The sequence below is a fragment of the Prinia subflava genome, chromosome 1 (genome assembly GCF_021018805.1).
Source record: "Prinia subflava isolate CZ2003 ecotype Zambia chromosome 1, Cam_Psub_1.2, whole genome shotgun sequence".
Classification (NCBI taxonomy): Eukaryota; Metazoa; Chordata; class Aves; order Passeriformes; family Cisticolidae; genus Prinia; species Prinia subflava.
In genome coordinates this window covers 84,916,835-84,938,278 of record NC_086247.1, presented here as the reverse complement: position 1 = coordinate 84,938,278, position 21,444 = coordinate 84,916,835, and the positions used below count along the sequence as shown (strand labels likewise).

General features: G+C 36.4%; 1 protein-coding gene across 1 annotated transcript in view; it reads right to left on the bottom strand.

Moving 5' to 3' along the window:
• The window catches only part of EXOC2 (exocyst complex component 2), a 127,705-nt gene that overhangs the window by 11,322 nt on the left and 94,939 nt on the right, over positions 1-21,444 (bottom strand). The window lies entirely within an intron of this gene.

Sequence of the window (21,444 nt, the reverse complement as noted above, 5' to 3'; positions counted from 1 at the left end):
ACCACAGTTTGCTAAGTTCTAAAGAACAAAGACAAGAGGTTTTGTTTGTATTACAGTCTTCAAGACCTTACTACTTTATCGTCTTCTCTATCTGTGAATTATCACAGATAGGAATAGCAAGGTCTCTTGTTTATCTGAAAGCAGTTCAGAATATATTACTCATGGCAGTTTATAGGAGATGTCATGCCTTAGTAGAAATTTCCTTTTGGGGAAGGTGGAGAAGTCAAATAAGCATTTTCTTTCCAAGCTTATGAAACGTTTGTCAATTTACACTAGGAAGTGAATTCTAAACAGAAGAACATCCAGCAGCGTGTGCTTTAGTTAGGACAGGCAGTCCTAGTTAGTTAGTACTCTCTGCTGCTGTAATTGTGTAACTTTCCCAGCCTGTACTCCAGTTGTCTAAAATCTAAAACGAGGTAATACGAGAGGGTTAGTGATCCACCTGACCTCACCTTCTGATTTTGATTAGTCTATTACGAATTAGAGAAAGTGCAATTAGAGACCCCATCCCTCCCTTCAATGTATTCAATCAACAGTAAAACACAAGAATCATCGACAAAGACTAGTGAGACCAGCTCAGAGATCACAGTGATTAAGGCTAATGCTATAAAAATTACAAAGTGAACCTTTAATCAGTTCATCTTACTTGCTCCACCTTTCCTCAGATAACACTGATGCAGAAACGTAGTCCTGCTACAAAAGACAGCTTTAAAAGGGGTTACCCAAGATCATCAAAATGAGCTATTCTGTGAGAAGGGTAGTATCTCACTACTGCCACCTCAGTCATGCTCATATCTCTAACCATTGATCCCACAACTTGCCTCAAGAACTAAAAAGGTGACACTTTTCTTTGTTAGACAATTATGGATAAAATTTTTATAAAAACAGGACACAAGGACGACAGGACTGTCTTGCATGAGGAACAAACATCTAGGATGTGCAAGGGATGCAGCCTGGAGGTTAGAAAAATACATGCCTTTCTCCACACATTTGAAAACATCTCCAGTGCCTTTTCTCTTTACCTTTACTGTTCCCTCAAAAAACTCAGTAGTTTTTTTTCCATATAAACTAAACCAAAGACAAGTCAAACAATATTGTATATCAGGTTGCCAACTTAAAATTTCTTTCATCTTAGCAAGGTAGTGCAGGAGGAATAAAGTACCACCAGAAATTTTAAGAAACTGACTTTTTTTCTTCTGTCCTGTAACCTTGCAAAACAAAGCAAGAACGTTACACACCAATACTTGAACCACACCAAAAGATCACAGGTATATGTGGAAATGCAACACCCCCTTCCTTTTTCCTCTTCTACTGTTTTCCTTCTTTTACTTCACTCTGCCCTAGTTTCTGCACGCTTCATATCACAGAGGTCAGAAACTCTATCACACCCCAGAAGCAAATACAACTTGACCAGACACTGAACAATGGTATGCAAATCACATCAAGAGGTACAGGATTAATTTGGGAGCTGTTTTACAGTTAACCTCAGGGGGCAAAGTGTTGCTTTTGGTCTGCAATCCTATGTGGTATTCAGCTTTGGCTGCCTACCAGCCTCATCTTGTGACAGTAGGATCTTTCATGTGGAAACAGTAATTTTGCTTTTGCACAAATGCTGCACAAGATTAAGACTCTGACAGTCTCCCTTCTCTAGGGATACCTGAACACTGCCATGGCACATTCTCAGCCAATCAAAATTTCAGTTGTGACCTAAGCAGCATTTGTTTGGCCCGAGTATTGCCTAACAAAGTATCTCACTCAAACCCTGCTACTGCTGGGGAGCCATAAGGAAAGCACAGAGAGGGGACTGCCATGTCAAACAGAGAGGGCATGTGTGTCTCCTGTAGAGGTGGCCAGCAGGATAAGCTGGGAAGAAGTGTTATCAAGGAGGTGAGTGAAAATCTGGAGTGGATAGAGACTGAAGTGGGTTGTGTAAGAGGGTGATGTGGCTCCAAGGAAGAATCCTCATTTGCCACCTATCCTACCTAAACTCCTGAGGAAGTGTGCCTCTTCTCATGCATTCATGCAACTTGGCCCAGGGTAGGAGCTGCTAATTCTGTCTGCTGCTGTAAGCACCCAAATTAAACAGCTTTTGACTGTGCTAGTAAAAGTTGCCTATCACTGCATCTGCAGAAACTTTCCATAACATATTTCATGAAGAGTTAGTTACCAAGTTGCCATTACAGTTATAACTATGTACTGTTAATTTCTAAAAGCATGAAGTATTAATATCAGCAAGATTAGTGCTAGGTGTTGAATACCATTGTCTGATGGTTCTCAGCTAAGATAAAATGATTATGTCAGAGCTCAGAATTTATTCAGTAAACGGAATGGAGATGGAAGCTATGGTAAAAATGAAGTAAGAGTAGTTTAGCATTGCATATTGTTAGCCTATCCCAGCTGCATGATGAAATTGTTAACTTAAACCTCAATGAAAGGGCATAAGCAGACATATTTTATCTTCCATCCTTGTACCACACACAAGGACGAATGGGCGAGCTAAGAACTCAAAAGAGATTAGTGCTGCTGAGATTGCAAGAAATAATTGGTTGTTCCTAACCTTTCACAGCAGGCTCAGTCCTGAAATGACTACAGGATCAGGGAGCTCAGTACCAGCACAAATATTTCCTCAGTTTCTTGGACGGGTTTTACAATTTAAGAGCAAATAATTCAGCACAAACTGTGCAAAGCTATGCAATTTAGAGACAGTCTATGTATATGAAACTGCAGTTGCCTTAACTGCAGTATTTAATAACCTGAAAGACCATGTCTTGGTAAGCTAAACAAGCCAAAAAGAGAAAGAACATGCAATTGCACAAATGCCAGTTGGTGGGACCAGACAGAGAAAGAAGGGAGAACTATGCAAGGTGAAGAACAACATGGCAGGAAGGAAAAGGAAGGACGGAAGGAAAAGGAAGGACGGAAGGAAAAGGAAGGACGGAAGGAAAAGGGAGGACGGAAGGAAAAGGGAGGACGGAAGGAAAAGGGAGGATGGAAGGAAAAGGGAGGACGGAAGGAAAAGGGAGGACGGAAGGAAAAGGGAGGACGGAAGGAAAAGGGAGGACGGAAGGAAAAGGGAGGACGGAAGGAAAAGGAAGGACGGAAGGAAAAGGACGGAAGGAAAAGGACGGAAGAAATAAATGAACTGATCATCAGTGAAGTTAGGCTGGAAATTAAAGGTCACTGTGTAAAGGTTTGCTCTAACCAAGCTATGAAATATGTGGTTTTATGACAATCGTTGTTGTTTGGGGGTCAGTTTCCTACCACAAATAGAACATAAGTAAAAAGAGTATTTCCCCCCAGCCCTTCTTTTTGTCTTATTTGTGAAGGATTTAATTTTTGGATGTGGAGACAAAGCCAAACATATCGGAATGTCAGGACCTGCAGGCATAGTTAATAACAGTTCTATATTTTGAAAAGTTACAATTAAAAAATATCCAATTTCTGATTTATATCACTGTACTGTTTGTGGCAGGCTTTGCTGAAGCAAAGTATTACTTTTCTTGAGTATGATTCAGTGGAAATACAAGCACTGGCATCCAACTGTGAATTTGTTGTGAAATTCATTTCAAAATGAAAAAATCCTGTCTAGAATAGAATTTTTGTGTAGCTTTCTCTACAACTGTTCAGCAGCCCACGCAATTACAGTTTTTGGGACACCATGCTGCCAGTCCTATTATACAGCACTGAAAGCTAATGCACCATGTAACTGCAGGTTGCAACTATTAGGCTAATCAAGTGAAACATAACATTCTTAAGTCTAAAATACCTCTTATTTAGCATATTGAAGCACAAATACAATGCCTTTCCACTGCTTTTGACAGAAATGTGTTAAAGAAAGTCTCAACAAGGCCTTGCAATTTCTCTCAGGAAAATGTTATTATTCTGTTACAACATAAATGCATTCCACTCCCACTCTATTCTTAATACCAGAGACTGACTTGCTGGAATTCTAGCTGCCACTAACAAAGCCCCAGCATTGCTCTAAAGGAAAATGGATGGGAAGACTTAAGACATAAAAATGAAGGACAATTTCAGCCATCAACTATCACAATGGCTGACAGAAACTTTAAAATAGCATCTTCCAATTTTGGACTCTCCACTGTACTTTTTACCAGAGAAACATATAACAAAATTATCCATTCATCTCCAGTCTACACCACCTATTAATTTTATTCTTTCTTTTTACAACTTAAAGGTGTCAGTCTATGTTTCAAAGCCATTTTAGCAACACTGTAAAGCTGTAGCAAGGATGACTGTATGAATGATGGGAAAAGCAGAAGGGAAAAAGGTTTGTGGTTCTGAGGAGTAACGGAAACCAAACTTCTAGCTTGCCAATACAGGAGTCATTCAGGAGATCTTCAGATGCTGTAGTGCTACCAGTTGTCCCACTTGTAGTTCTCAGAGATATGTTTCCCCCAAGTACTTATATGACATCGTTACACTACGAAACCCCCAAAGTGACTGAATACGCATGCAAGAGCTGGGACTCCAATACCACATGTGTAATTCTAAAACACAGAGAGGCTACAAAAACTTGCTTGCAAGAAAAGAGCAAAGGTTGCACACACAGAAAACTGAACTCATCAGGTTGCTTTTTCTGTGCCAGAAGCTAACTTGGGTCTTCAAATGTTCCCAGTCCCTCTACAGTAAATCGACAGCGCAAAGGATAATATGAGCTTCAAACATTTTTTTAAGCCTTCTGCAGACTCAAGAATTCAAAGAATGAACTGAAGTTCAGTAAGGACAACTGAAACACAGAGGAAATTTTAACCCAGGCAGCCTGAGTTTGAAACACTTTCAAGTCTTGTGAGCTTGGAACCTCATTTGAGATGGCCAGCTGGGAATCCAGCCTTGCTGCTGTCTCCCACCAAACCAGAATTTTAGCTTGCCTCTTGTGCACAAGGGAAAAGGAAAGGATAAATGCACATAACTGTTTAGAAAAAGCAGGTGATGTTAGCAGGTACCTCTTCTTATCAGCAGTAAGCCAGATATGAGGATGAAAGGCTATGAAGGACTAGAAGAAAATAAAAAAGGCAAATTTAGTTAAAGAGAAATAATGCAGGAATATCGAAAGCTACTGTTTCTCTCTGAAGGAGCTAGAAAAGCTATCCACAGGAAATTTTACAGTTTGACAGCTGCCACTCTATTTTTTTTTTAAATAAAGCAGAGAAGATTGAACAGTTCTTAATACGTTGACTAAACTACCAGTCCTGTTTCACGACTGAGCTGACTGACTTATTAGAAACCTAAGCTTTGAGGGACTGCAACAGAAATGAGTGTTGGGTGGGCACAGAGCCACCAATTTAGGGAACAACAGAGAGCATTCTGAGACCATTCGGCAGGAGGTCAACACTTAACTGGGCGAGCAGCTCCTGTTGGTGGTAGCAACGTTTCTTAGTGCTTCTGAAAAGAGAGCACTAAATTTGTTGGCCTTGAGGCTTGAGCATGACTTGGTAGAGATAGGAAAACTGATGCCTGGGAGTCCCAAATTTTGCATTTTAAGACACATACAATTGTATGCAATATTTTTTACAATTTATTGTTCTATTTGGTGGGTTATGCCAGCAACAGTCAATCAGTTTGAAACCTCTTTTTTTCCTGACTACTTTTTAATGAAAACTTTCTTAAAAAAATAATAATAAACAGAATTCGGTGATCCAAAAAGATTAATATTTTTCATACCTAGATGCAGAACACCAATAATTGCCTCTTCCTGGACATTTCATTTGCTACTCTCATAGTAAATTTAGAGGAGGGTGCACACAAAAAAGCATTTAATCTGCTCCATTCTAATGAAGGAACTGGCTTTTAATTTATTTGATATATATATTCTTTTCAGTTACATTACACCCAATTGCCAGATTTAAGCAAAACTGTATTGGAATGTTAATTTCTAAGCCTCAGATGTATCGTGCCAAACTTTACAGCAAGACACACACAAAGTGTTCTGAACTGTGTGTCAGTTGAGCTCCCACAGCTCTTCTGTAAGTTTTTAATCTGCTATGTGAAACTGTTGGAAAAAAAAAAGCTGCACACATCTACTGCAAGTCGTTAATCAGTGCTGCATAGTGCACATTAAAAAAGAAACTAATGAATGGTATCCACAAAGCCATGTGGATGTAACTTCTTTAAACAGTCTGATTTTAACTGTTAAGTTTCCTCTAGGTTCTGGCTCCATTGCAGCTGCAATAGCAGCCTTACCTGAAATTATCCTGGCACAATTTCTAGTGTGGTCACACTCCTCCCCAATGCAACTCCTGTTACAGAAGCTCTGCTAGGGGCTAGCAGGATTTCTTTTGGGATGGCAGACAATTATTTGTATTTCTGCAGTTCTTGAAAAGGCAGACTGTGCTGTGCAACACACCAAGTGAGCCCTGTCCTGCCTCGTGCAGTCCGTGTGGGAATTTCAAGATTAGTTGGATGCCTCCTGACAAACCAAGCTGCCCCACACACACTACAGAATTTCACTTTTCAATCTAAGCTAAACAATAACTTCCACCTAAAAACAAATAATCTCTTCCCAAACCCCAATCATTTAAACAGATAAGACAGAATGGGTGGGAGGTGGAAGAGGCTCCACAGAGTAAATCACTGTCTGAGGTCACAGCAGGTCAGTAGAGCAGTCAGCACTGCCTCCAGGCAAAAGCTGCTGGAACAATTTAAAAAAAAAAGGTTACCTGTGCAGATATGTCTTGGTAGAAAAATTTTAATTTATGAGATCTACAGATAACTCCAGGCTTCCCATACTTATGGATCACCGCCTGACACCTCCAGTGTATGCAAAGGTCTATCAACTATATCCCAAGAAATGAACAGGAAGCAGCACAGACTAAAAGTGAAAATTCAAATGAACACCAAAACATTTTTATTTTTAGGGTGCAGGATTCCAAATAAACATGACTTATAATGTATCTTACATGTAAAATATTTCACAGACCCAGGATATTGGACTGTGAAGTACATATAGCAAAAACCAGTTTACATTATGTTGGTATTGAGGAGGTATCTATGAAGGAATATTCCATATATGAAGGAAAAAACTTATTACTTGAATTTTTCAGAGCACTTAACTTGGATTTAAAAAAAAAATACCAATTTGGATTTAGAATCAAGCACCCAGGATAACATGAAAAAGGAAGACATCTACTATCTACACGGATTAACAGCATAGCATGCCTGAGGCTGCATTAAATGCATTTGAAAAAAGGTGCTGGCCCTCAAAACTACCCAGAAATCTAATATTTATAACCAGGGAAAATTTAAAGTGACTGCCAGTGTGCTTAATTTTGAATGTTCCCAGAACAACAAACTGTATTTCCTTCATTAGAAAATACCCCAAATAATTTCATGTTTCTGGAAAATTATTTTAAAAGCTAGCAACCATTTGCAATTACTATAGTAATGCGGTACCCCATTTAGAAAAGTAGTCTTTTAATTTCCAAGCAGCCTACACCTCTCAAGATAGTTCCCTAACCCATAGGAATAGACAGAAACCTAACTTGTTTGCACGCATGAGCCTTTCATGAACTACAGCATGGGTACATGAGTATGTTATGCTATTTTACTGAAGTGCCCCCACCCACACAGTGATCTCATCTAACCTGACATCCCACAGATGCTAAAAAAATATATATTAAAAAAAGTAGAGATGTGACTTGGAATTTCCCCGTGGACATAACAAAGCAGCTCACCTTTATTCTTTACAGCAGCACGAAGGTTTCTCCCTTAAAAGACAGTTGATAGGAAATCAGCTTCAGCTAATGGTACTACCAGTGGCCTGTTTTCTAAATTAAGACAGCTAGACAAGCCTGCTTGTTTCTTCCTAATTACTAAAAATACATTTGCTATCATGCTTTTTTGTTTGCCCTGGATAAAAACATTTCCAGAAAACTGCTTGCAGGATGCTAAGAGCAGAACACATATCTGGCAGTAGCTCTCAAAATACCGAAGATTCACCAGGTCACAACCTTTACCACCATTTAATTATTTATTATATTCCCTCTTTGTTTTGACTAATATTTTTTCAAGTTAATTTTTAAAAAGTTAATAATTAGTAGCTGTCAAAAATCAAATAATAACCGGTGCAAATAATGGCTTTCATTTACTTACTGCTTCTGATGCCCAAAGAAATACAGACACCACCTCTTAGATAATTAAATGGACATTATCATGTTTAGTAAATTCCTTACTTCACAGTAAGATTTATGCAATCTGATTAATAACACTATTTTTACAGCCTTCAAACATGATTATAAATATTTTAAAATATTAAAAATTAATATTTAAAATTATAATATTTAAATCTAACATTTAAAATTAATACATATTAACAAATATATATACCAAAATTACCATAAAATTTAATACCATAGAGAAGAAAACGGCAAGTTAGAGTGAAGTAATTATTTAAAACCAGTCTAGAATGAAAGACATAATTACAGCATTCACAGAGTTTTATGGATCCATACGATACACCTGAGCCAAGTTAAAAGTCACACAACTGCTCTGTTGTCATTAAAGCAGAAAAACCCACTTAAAAACAGGGACTCCAGAAGCTCATTTCAATTAAATGAGTATGTGAAATTTCTCACTAGGCCACTTCCTGCTATTGCTGGAAACATTCCCTCCTTTAAGCAGAGATGGATTTCAAGGTACTGTACTTCATGTTGTTTTGAAAGTACATTAAGAAGAAAATGTGAACGTGTAGGCAAACTGGAAACTCTCTGGAGAGATTACCCACTTATTTAACCACATTTCCTGTTTTTTAACCATTTATCCTAAGTTGGTCCTTATACTACTGACAAAAATAGATACAAGTGTGCTATAAATAGTTCATTAGCAGATCTTTCTCGGTAAAACTGAAAATGTTTTTATAAATCTATTGTTCTCACTAGCTCCACACTAATTAAACTGTGAATAAGATTAATGTTTTCTTGAAATTCTTGTCTGCATAGCTCACAGTAATTATAAATATAGAGTGCCACAGAAATCTGAGAAAAAGCCCCAAGAACTAATAGTGACCTAAAAAATAGCTATCAATGATTGAAATTTAATGAAGAAATTACTGGTAACCTATGTGGCAAAGTGCTTTTACAAACAACAGTTCTGAAGCAAGGGAAGAGGCTGATCACACAAAGTCAGAACCTTTCTAAATATTTTGAGAGACCTGAAGGCCAGAATGCCACATCTTTGAATTAGTCACCTTGCACTTATTTTCAGCCATGGTAGTGTGCTGAACTAACACAGTAAATGTCATTTGAAGGACCTGACATAAGTAGCCACAAAACTAATTTCTAAGAATATTAAATGTGAAGGCTTTTCAGACTTATTTTACCTGTAGTTTTGGAACTATTTTAATCCAATCAATAGAAATTATGTCATGACATTCAAAGAACCTGAAGGTTTCTGTGTTTCAGCTGCCTTGGAGTGGTAGGAGCTCTAAACTTCCAAAACTGTGATTAATACCTTTGTCTGTACATTACCTTCAGTCTACAAGAGGAAAACACCAAGACAATAATACTGGTTCTGTGCCTTCCTACAGAGCCTGAACTGAAATAGCTTTTAAACTGAAGCTGCTGAGGCTGGTGTGAACTTTCCGCTATCCCATTCAAACCACAGAATGATTTGAGGCACAGTTGAAGAGGCCTACCCAATATTGCTGTTTTCCTTAATGATATTAAGCTCCACTGCTTTTGGGATGGCATAAAATACAGTTTCCTTTATTATTAAGAAGGAGCAAAATTTGTAATTGTGAAAGACTACAACAGAAAACGCAAAACCCAACAGTGCCTCACTTGGGAGGTGTTTGCTAGCATCAAATACTTAAAAGAGGAACAGGTAGCTGAAGGCCAATTTGATATGTATGCATGTTGTTGCAAGGATTTTGTTAAGAGAAGGATTAATTTTCACTTCTTCCCCCAAACACAGTAACAAAGTATAAAGGGCATTTTACCAATCCATACATGAAGGTCTTGAGCAAAAGATGCTGCGTATTATACTTAGAACTGAACCATGAAGACTCTCAAATTACTCCAGTTATTGCAGAATCAGCCAAACTTCAACCCACTAATCAGGTAAAAAAGAATGTAAATGGTGAAAGAACAACAAACAAAAAAGCCCCAAACCCCTTAAACCAAAAACTCCAATGCACTAATGTAAAAAACTACTTACTTCAGAGGTTATAGCCAATCATACCTTTCCATCTAAGCATACACAGGTTTCAGCTCACTCAAATCACCATTGGTAAAGAAATGCATTGATGATCCTTAGATGAATCCAGTACTTGAGATACATGACCCACAGAAATTGATCTTATTGTTGTTGTCATTTAAGTAAGAACAACATGGTCAGGCAGAGTTAAAGCCTTTACAGTGCTCTGCAAATGCACAAGCACCACCCATAAAAGCAACCTGGTGTTAGAACAAGAATACACACACTTCACAGCCAACAGTGTGCTGCTCTACAGATTTGGTATTACTTAAAAAATACCTTACCATTTCTACTTAAGCTTTAACAGCTGTGGGGATGTTGAGTCTTTTGTTGTTGTTGTTATTGTTGAATTAAAGTGGCTATGTGTTTGACTTAAGGAGAAACCTAACAGTAGAAATTAATTACAACCATTAGATATTAAAGTAGGTGGTTTGAGGAAGATAAAAAAAAAATTGCACTACAAGAAAAGGCATTTCACCCAACTAAAACACAACATCTAAACCAAACCCATTTTTCTTCCTGAATGGAAAAAAACCCCCAGCTTCTGAAGAATGAAATTTGTGTGTGAGACACTCAGATATAAAAATCCCTCCTTCTTGACATGAAAATGAATGTATCTGAGGATGACTCAGTATTACCTGAACTTTATCTACCAGAAATCCATTTGCTGCAGAATGCTGCTTCATTTTCCAGAAGAAAAATTTTTAACTAATTTCTACCCTCTGCGCTCCTTGATTTTCAGCATATAAAAGTCACAGCATTATGTATCTAAGTTTATGTATTATGTATCTAGCATCACTAGATTTCCACTACAAGAATAATTTTAATGCTAGATGATTTTATTTTGATAAAGCAGAGACTACCAATAGCCAACAGGTAAGGTGCTGAAAAGAGGGCACACACCCCTGGTATGACTAGGTTCTCACTGATTTTAGCAATTTGTAAGACAGGACTGTGATTCTGCTGTGTGTATCCAGGAAATGTAGCAGAGTAGAAACTTAATGGCTCTTTCCTGGTCACAGAACATTCTTAAGTTTCCAAAGTCTGTAAGGGAAAGAAACACTGACACAATATTGCACAGAAGAGGGACCAGACGACCAAAGTGTATATAAATATTTGCTATGTATCAGACATACTTTCAAACAGTCGTGGCATCAACACTTCTTTCATGAAATAAAGTTTGATTATGACGACAAATAAACAACTCTGCTGCTTAAAAGCTCCCTTCCTATTTTTTTTTCGGATTTAAGAAAAATATATAAAAATTGAGAAACAGACCAGCTGGTGGGTGGTAGGCAAATGAAGAGCATCATCATCTTGTAAAACTAGTGCCTACATACCTCTGAAGCCTGACACTCATATAACTTCTGGTACTGTAACCTGTTTGCCATTTATTTCCCAAATCCTTCACAAGTGGGCCTCTTAAGGAAAAAAAAACAAACCCTGTTGTACCCCTTGACAACTTTGTCATAGGCTTCCAATGACAGTGTGTGTCATTGGAGTGTGATAATTCATCACATGTGGGAGTCCTTGCCACTCCCAGACCTCTCTCACTTCACAGAAGTGAAGTCACTCGTACAGTGGTGTCAGTGGGGGTCAAAGTCAGCAACATGACCTAACCCCTTCAGACCGCCCCCAGAGGTCTCCAGACAGGAAGATTTATGTAATGACAAGAATGCCAATTTAAAAAGGTGTTCCACAGATAAAAGTGTAGCTGTATTCATCCCATAGAGACAAAGGATGACCAATTCAAAGGGAAAAGCCAGTCACTCCTTTAATTGTAAGGTAGACTAAAAATCAACATCTCTATCAAAACTGAGAACAGTTGAATCCAAAAATCTCAGGCAGTATTTCCTTTCATTAACACAAACCAAGCATAGTCTGCAAGAACATTCATTTATTTCTTTCAAACAACATCATTTTTAAGGCACCCTGAAGGTGTCCTTTCATGATTTTATAAAACCTAAAATTATTAAAACCTTTCAAAACACAGACTCACTCAGGAAACTGTGTGTTCTTCTCATAATTCCCGAAGTCACTGGTACTGTAATAATAGCCTGTCAACTGCAAAATGACAGCAATTTCATAAATGAAGAATGGGCTTAGAGATATACTATGTTTATGAATTTACTTTGGTTGTCACTCAAATATTATCATTATAAGAAATGAGAAAACTGAAGTCAATTGATTCAAAAGAGACTAATTTCACAAATAAAGTGTTTGGAACAATACAGACACTAATAATCTTAGTGTCCAGTTTTGCTCTGCATCTCTAACCTTCAAGTTACTGATAAAAATTTAATTATCCGTGAAACATGTCCTGCATTTATGAGAGTGACTAATAACAGATATACTTGGGTAAGTAAAAAAAAAGGCAAAATTGGCAAGAGAAGGTCCAGTATAGACCTTTTAAAATACTTTTTTTCAAGTGAGCAACTTCAAAAGCAGTGCTTTGAGAAAAAGCTTATGAGCAACACGAAGATGCACAATTTTCATGTTTTTTACAACATGTTTTGTTATTAACATTGATGATTTTTTTGAAAATTGCTATTCTACTGAATTATACAAATGTATAATGATAACAAGCAGGTGGCAATGAATAATATAAAAACCCCAATACTTTTGGAATCTGATTCTGCAAAGGTCTGTGAATGTTCTTAACTCAAAAAATGCAAGCAGTCACCACACTGAAAAAAAGCACAGAACCAGTTCTTAATATTTTTACATCCGTTCTTCCAAATTGCTTTGTGTACCAATTGTGCATGAAATACATGAAAGTATATGAAATTTTTATTTGTCTTTAGTAACTAAATTCAGCAAACTGGCAACCAAATCAAAGCCACTGTATTAAAACACTACACTTACAAACACTTACAAACACTAACAGGAGCAGTATTTAGTAGGCATGATGGAAGTATTGAGTCATGGGAAAAAACTGACTGAAGAAAGGGACTTTGATTACAGATTCAGTGGATTCTTTGGAAAATGTAGTAGGAAGTTGTGCTCTGCTTCATTTCACCAAATTCTCAAATTGGATTTCTATGGTAAAATCCAGTTGTTGTTTGTTTGGTTCATTTTCCACAGATTTGGTAACTTGGGATGACCTTGAAGGGGTAATCGCCATTTTGCCTTTCAGCCAGCCCTTACTTCTACCAATGTACACTCAAACACTGCAGCACGTACCGCAGTCAAATGCACATGGATCAGCATATCAGGAATAATTTCTCACAAGATTATACCTTAAATTTATGGCAAAAAATGCCCTAGGTTGAATTTTATGTATAACTTTACTTATCTCTCTGCTTAAACAACCAGTGAGCTGGAACCAGTTAACAGCAGCTTTTAGAGATGTTACTGCAGAAAAAGAAAACCAACCAAAACCCCAACAACAAAACTACCCAACCAAACCCCGACAATCAAACAAAACAAAAAACCTCACCTTACTGTCTTCTAGTCAGCTATGAAAAAGGAGACAATGAGAGAAAATTGTTGTAGGACATATACAGTATTTGGTGAGATCACATATTAATCCTATTTATTAGTGTGAAGGTGAGAACTTGCATTGACTTCCAATGTTACTATTTCATTGTTTTTTCACTTCCAAGCTTTACTATATCCCTACAGCATTTTGAAAATAGCATGAACTTGAAATGAAGATTATTTCTGCATGACCTGAATAATAGATTCTTAAAAATTATTTAATCCAAAATCAACATTTGGAAGCTATCTTGACTCAGGAGTGACACACAATAACTGGAAAGCTTAAGATTTTTCACAGTTCAAAGTAAAGGCTTTTAATATTTTTGAATTACTTCAACTGCTGAACAAGCCCAACACTAATTTCATCCACACATCAATAAAGTTTAAGTGTTTCATTAAATTTAAATTGCTGTTCGTTGTGTAAAGAAATTTTAAGCTAATGAAATGTTTTTTATTACAATGGATCTGTTATGCTGTTAGAAGCTGATCATATTTTCCCACTTAAGAAGTAAAAGTTCAAGGGCTTGATAACTTGGCTACTGAGAGAATATGCTCCAGGCTGAATTTTATATAGAAGTTTTGTATAGAATGCTGAGGCTTTTTTTTTTTTTACACTAGAATTTTTAACTCAAATACACACACCCACCCCTGGGCAGAAAGTGTTACAAAGTACTGAGGAGACTGCTATTCTCCCACTGTGCTAGTAGGACTCTGCAAGTCTGTCCAGAGGCAAGGTTCATTTTGGAGACTGTACTTTCATCAGTGTTTTTAAAATGTTAATACTGACAGCATCCTTAACTACCGCACTCATTCAGGATTTAGAAAATAATGGTTTTTACTACTCCTCTTTCATCTTGAAATCAGTATTGTTCTATGCTTGACCACAGACCCCTTAGGCAAAACTTCAAACCATAACCAAGAATGTGAACTGACCAGTGGGTTTACTAAGGGCATCAAGGTTATTGGACCTCCCCTGCTGAGCTGTCTGGGGCAAATTTCAGAAGTTTTAAGATGATTGTCTGCATCTGCACAGGAGGTAGTATAATGCTGTATTTTATATGGCCCTTGAAGAATCTCCACCATAAGACATTAAGAACCTTTATCAGGGAAAATCACTCACTGTTATGGATTGCTTCTAATGAGTACCTACATGCTAAAGGTTAATAAGACAAAACCATTCTCTAAGCACAACAGTGTGAATTATAGGAACTACACAGGCAGGTCCACAGAAAAGCCTTGTCATTTTGATAGAGCTGAGTTTATTTGGACCAATACCAAAGTGTTAAGTTGGGACTTTCCATCTAAATGTCATACACAAATCTCTGATCTTTTATCATTTGAGCTAGAGGACCATGGCTTTGCTACAAACACCAGCAAACCAACCTCTTCTACAGATCAACCTTAAATGAGAGCCATATTCACCTATGAATAGGTAACAACAATACAATTAAGTTTCACAAATATTAATCATGACTTGTAAATGCTTCTTTCACAGTGATTCCATGTGCTCCCATGCATCCTGCCTTCTGAAACTGTGATGATGACCCCAGTATGATCTGGGTAAAGACTGACAGAGGGACTTTGAAACAGTCCAAGAAGAAGAGAGCAGTCACAAGATTTTTAGCAGCTAACACTATCCAACTGCATATTCTGAGAGAAAGAAAAAAAGTGCCTACAATTAGCACACCTGTGGAAATAAATCTTTGAAGGAAGAGATTAAATCCAAGCTAAAGAGCTTAACTAGGAACTCCAGAACATATCTGATACCATAGTTTGGAACTACAGGTAATTTTACTTTCCATGTGACTACAGGTAATTTTACTTTCCCCACTCCACTAGTTTCATTACATCTCAGTTTGTTAGAGATTGCCACAGAACCTACCTTGAGCATTACCAAGATAATAAAAAGTCTGGTTTCTAATAGTAACAATTGAAGGAGCAGTCTAACACAGCTCACTCAAATACCTCATTCACAGTCAAGGTTTGAATTTATTTTGGCTTATAACCCAACTAGTAATGAAATAAAACCAAGTAGTAGTAATAGTGACTATTGACTTGGAGTTCTAAGCTTTTTGGCCTATGATCTGCTCATACCTCCCCCATCTCCCTAGTCTTCAGTTCTGGCTTCCAAACCCATCTGAACCAATTCCATTGAGTTCTTCCTCTCACACACTTCCATCCATTCATTTCTGCTTAGTTAACTAACCTGCAAACCCAACCTGTCTGTGCTCCAAAATAAAGATGCCATTTGTGCTGATCAAATGCAACATAAATATGAAAGCATTCACTATGCCAACAAGCTAGACCATGGAATATTGTTTTGTTGATGACACAATTTATTACTACTTTTGTTTTATTGAAAGGGTTGAGACAGTACAGGGCTTGTGTGGATATACCCTCATTCATGTTTGTAAATAAGGAGAGCTGGAAGAGGGAGGAAAAATGCTTGCCCTTTCTCCTCTATGCATTATCACTGATTCCAATCTCCAATTAGCTTTCTGCTTTGAGCAATGCAGGGATTAAATCCTATTACCAAAGACAGTCATAAAAATACTAAATGATATTAAAAGATCTTAAGTGTTTCTCCAAGAGTATGCTTGAGGGGCTAAAAAAAATTAGGTCTCCTTGTAACAAAATCAAAAACAAAAGAAAAAAAAGGTTGCTGACATAAACACATCCTCACAGAGGCTGGCTATAAACAAGAAAATGCTGAACTGATGACAAGTATCAGACAACTTCCTACAACTGGCTAGACAACAGAAGAGACTTCTGAGTTTTCAGACACACCTCGTAAGTAAATCCTCTGGAGCTGCAATAACTGTAATCTCATTCAGGTATTAGAGTGACTTGTCATACCATTGGTTAGAACAGGTACGTGAGCAGTACAATTCTCAAGCTACAAGGCTAAGCTGCCAAGGAATCACAGCAGGACTTCACTTCAGAGTACAAGGTTTTTCACTCATGCTCTTCCCATCCCTAAAGCAATATAAATGAAGTCTGGTTTAGGTCTTCAAACTTTTTGAATGAGACAGACACTTTTGTCAAATACATTATTTCCCTTTTTAAAATACACCTTGCTTAAACAATCAATTTTCAAATTTGTTGACCACTTAGTTTATAGTTTGAAAAGAATGCAGGTTTTCCAACTTCTAATGAAAAACTACCGAAGATAAAATATTTTTGGAGCTTATTTCATGGAGCATGACAGTCTTTAGCAAGGCATAGACACATAGACAGAAATGCTGCAAAGTATCTTAGCAAGAAGTTTGACAGGCAAAGCCAAAGAGAAGCTGGAAAGGTGATGAATTGCAGTCTAGCAAACAACTACTCATAGGCTTAATAGCAGAAAATGCCATAAATCAGAAGTGTGAGGGAGGGAGGACAAGTGAAAAGTAAGAGGAAGCATAAGGTATAAACCAGATAAGATGCATATAAACTCTACTGAATGCTTGTACATGTGCAGTCTAGAGGCTGCTGAGACCAGCCAACAAAATCTTGAATCAAAATTAGCAGCAGAAAAGCTTGCATGCAAGAAGTTGGAGAAGCACAAGAAGATATCCAGTAGAGTCAATATACAAGTGCAACTCAGTGTGTAGCAAGTAGGAACTGGAAAATGCGATGTCTCTCCAGGACAGTTTCTAATGGGATTTCTATAATAGTCAGGAATTAAAGGAAACACGTTGGCAGAAACTACAGGAAGCTGAAGGGCCATTGACTTCTTCTGTTCTCATCTTTTGCAAGCACAATGTGCATTCCATTTTATCTGCTAGAATAATCCTTAAAATTTTTAATTCAGACACAAATATAATATGACAATACAGTGTTGTCAAAAGTGAGAAATAGAATGAAACCTAGATGCCTCAAAGTGAAATTGAAAAAAATTTCAGGTTAAAATGAAATTACACAAATGAAGGTATTTCGAAACATATTGAAATTTGTGCTTATGTTTCAGGCAGCACAATAATTTTTTACAAAAAATGGCAAGACTACAAAGTAAGGGCCCCTGACTTTACAATTTATTATATGATTCTACTCTGTGAAGAATTATGTGTAGAAAAACAAATGCAAGAACTGTAGTCATTCAATGCATGGATTGTTACACTTACTGACTGAATGGGTCATTTAAGGATGAATGAATTCAACTCATCCTAATACAAATTTGATTGTTATATAGTTGGTATTTCCTTACCAGAAGCACAAAACATCAATTTAGTAATGTATATTGCAAGAGCAGTTAGCTTGAATGAAAACCAGCATATTTTAACTGGACTAATTAAAGACTGCTGCATATAACAATGCTCTTGTGTCATAAACAAACTACTACCATTTTGTAACAAAAGCCCCCAAACTAACAAGTCCTTTAGCAACTTCATTTGCCAGTACAGAAGACTTTTTTCCGTTAACTTTATATGCAACAGATCTACAAAACATCGTTTCATCCCTGTTCACATACATGGCACGTTATAGCCCCTCATCAAAATACCAGAATTTGGCCATACCAAAGCATGAAAATTCAGACAATTCCTCAAGACAGGACATCAACAGTTTGAGGACTGTTGGAATTCAAAATCATCTACCCAACGTAAGTAAGATAATTCTGAAGCCATCCTTTTAAACAGTTAGGAGAAATCTAAAGGGTTACAGAGATTTCAAACAAAACTATTTTGCACATTTCAGTCAAAAAGTAATTGCTTATTTCTAACCAAAAAAAAAAGAAAGAACGAAAAAGAAAATGATTTGTACTATATCCAAATGTTTTTAAGATGTAAATGCACTTGTCATCTTTCATGTAAGCAGGGTGCTAGTGCCCCATATTAAACAAAAGAAGAAAAGTTAGGGTTGACAAGTATGTCGCTGCATAACTACAAATTAAATATGCCTTTTGATATTTAATTTTTAACTGTTGAGTACCTTTTCATCAGGCTATTGCCATTAGAAGTTTTTTATTAGATTATTAAATTACACAAATAACAGATAAAAGATGTGACAAGTATAAAAAATCTGATTTAGCAGATCTGACGCACTTAGTCTTTTACTGTGATAGTGGCATTTCATATATTTGAAATGTTTCAAACAATGTTCTCTTAACATACCAAAGAAAAGGAAATTCAGATATAACTTGACTATATTCAATTTATGCCAAGTACAGAATGAATATTTAAAAACCACAATCACCTTTCAGTTGAAAGTGCAAAATCACCTAAAACTTTCAAAGCAATGAGAAATTTTAAATACTACACCCCCCCCAACATCTGACAACACAAGTGAAAGACAGAAGATACATACTTAAAAAAGATTGTTGGAATAGCAGCTGAAAATCTGTATGCTTGTGAAGTCTGAGTGAATGCTGGCTAGACTGCACAGCAGCCAGCATTTCAAAAGTAAATTACGAAGAGATAACACCATTACCTGAATTGTTCAAAAAAATAAACGAACATCAACCTTTTGTGTGGTAAATAAATCCTCACGTAATAAAGTATTACAGAAATTAATACAGTAGTTGCATATGTAAACAAATTAAATATAATCAAATTTGCCACATTATGGGAAGTAATTTGACATTTGCATACAAAAGCACACATTAATAATCTAAAAGATGGAATGCCCATATACTACAACTACCTTTGCTTGTATTACACAAATATTAATGCACATAAATCTTTTCTATCCAAAGTCAGAGTAACCACCTCATTCACTCTCCAAAAGTCTATAGCCTTGCAAGTCAAAAGAAATCAATTTTAATATAAAAAATCATGTAAAAATATAAATAAAAAGCTGCCTAATTTTGTCACACGACTAAGATACAACTTATGCTTTTTAAACTATAAATAAAAAACCCACAATAAAACACAATTTACTACCAAAAAAAAGATACATGAACAGGATCAAAAAACCCCCTTGTATGTTAAACTATCAGATTGACCAGTATAGACAAAAAAAACCCTGAATACATACTTGGCAACTGATTAACACTATGTTTCCTATTGTTCCTTTCATCTTTTTAAATTATGTTAATAATGTAGAATAAATTAGAAAAATGTTTCAAACAAGAAAAAAGAACTAAACTAGATTTCACTGCTGCTGCATGTTAAAATTAAACTCTGTCTTGTAAAGACTCAGAAGTCTACATGGAAATTAAAGTGAAAACTTAAATGAGTTATTTATTAACAATAAATCTAATTAAGTTAATAAAACTGCCTTCTAACACCAGCAGTCACACCTTAGATCAAAATAAAGTGCCAAGCATAAAATCACTTTGTGCACAAGCTCTGACACTCAGACCTTTCATACTGAAAAGAGCATGCATGTTGGAAAACTAAACAGTAAAAGTTTTAGCATATAGGCTAAATGAAAATTAGCCCCATGCAAACAATTTATCCTTTTTATATTAAAAACTGTAACAAAAAGCATATATATAAGGAAATATCTGATAATTATAGGACAATTGCCTAAATGAGCAAAGCATAAGGTTCTTCCACACTGACAGAAACAGGGTGCCACACTTGAACAGTATATATTTTCAAAGCTTGCTCAAAAGGCAGACATCTTAATTTTATTCTAAATAAAATGAACAGTTCTTCTTCAGAACTGTTCATTTAATACCGTTCTTTTCATTCTTGTATTTTCCTATGAATTTTATGATGCAAGAAATTGTTTTCCCCGGTACTTACAGCCAGATGTCTGCAGAGCTGCCAATGATAAATAGTGTCAAGGTTTTTGGGTAAGATTTTTCTGAATGTTCTATGACTTACAAGACTTTAGCTAGTCAAATTAACCATGAATGTTCAAAGTGGCAGGATTCAAAGAAGGTGTTGTAAAGCTAAAGACAAAAGCACTTAAGTGAGTTATTTACATGACATAGCAAAATCTGTGGACGGAAACCTACCTGCACCTTTTTTCCCCACCTAGACTATGCTTCACTCACTGCTCAAATTCTGTAACAGCTCAGGATAGGTTTTTGCCTTTATCAGTTCCACTTAATATAAAAACCAGTTGTATTTCCAAATCAGCTGTCATTTTATGAAGCAAGTCAAGTGTGTTCATGTGGGAAAAAATACTTAAAGATGGAATTATAAATTATTGCATTTGTGTAGTTTTCCTTTGTGCATAATTTTTACTGACATGGAAAAGAAAACAAACAATAAAACTGGACTGGAAAACAGAAAATTGTCTTACTGCATTGGTCTACATGGCTCAACAATATTGGCAATAAATATATGAAATGTCTGTACAGGAAATTTTGTGGATTTGATTAATTTTGCTGATTATGTAGACCTTGACTTTTGAAGCTTTGATTCTCAAAAAGAAACAACATTGCTAACACTGTCAAGGCATTTAGGCTATTGCTGTGCTACCCAGTGGTATTGCCTATATATAGCATTGCCTGTAGTGATATCCCACGTACACAGGAATTCATACATAACCTCTGTAAGCTATGCAAAGAAAGTAATCAGTAATATTAATAGGCTGTTATCCTTAGAGGATGAAAGTGCAAGATTGAGGGGATTTCTTAAATTACACAGCAGTCTCTGGTAAACTCACTTGTCTAGTGAGTATCAAATTTCTCTGTCATTTTATTTGCACTTCAAGCCTGTCTCTTGTTTGAATAATCCCATGCAATCCATTTATATATCTAAATAAAAATGGATTAATTCTATTTAATTTCATTTCTAAATCCTACCCTAATGTATGTTTTTAACTTGCTCATCCAGTGCTGGTTTCCCACCTTGCTCCACCTCCATTCCTTGCTTGATA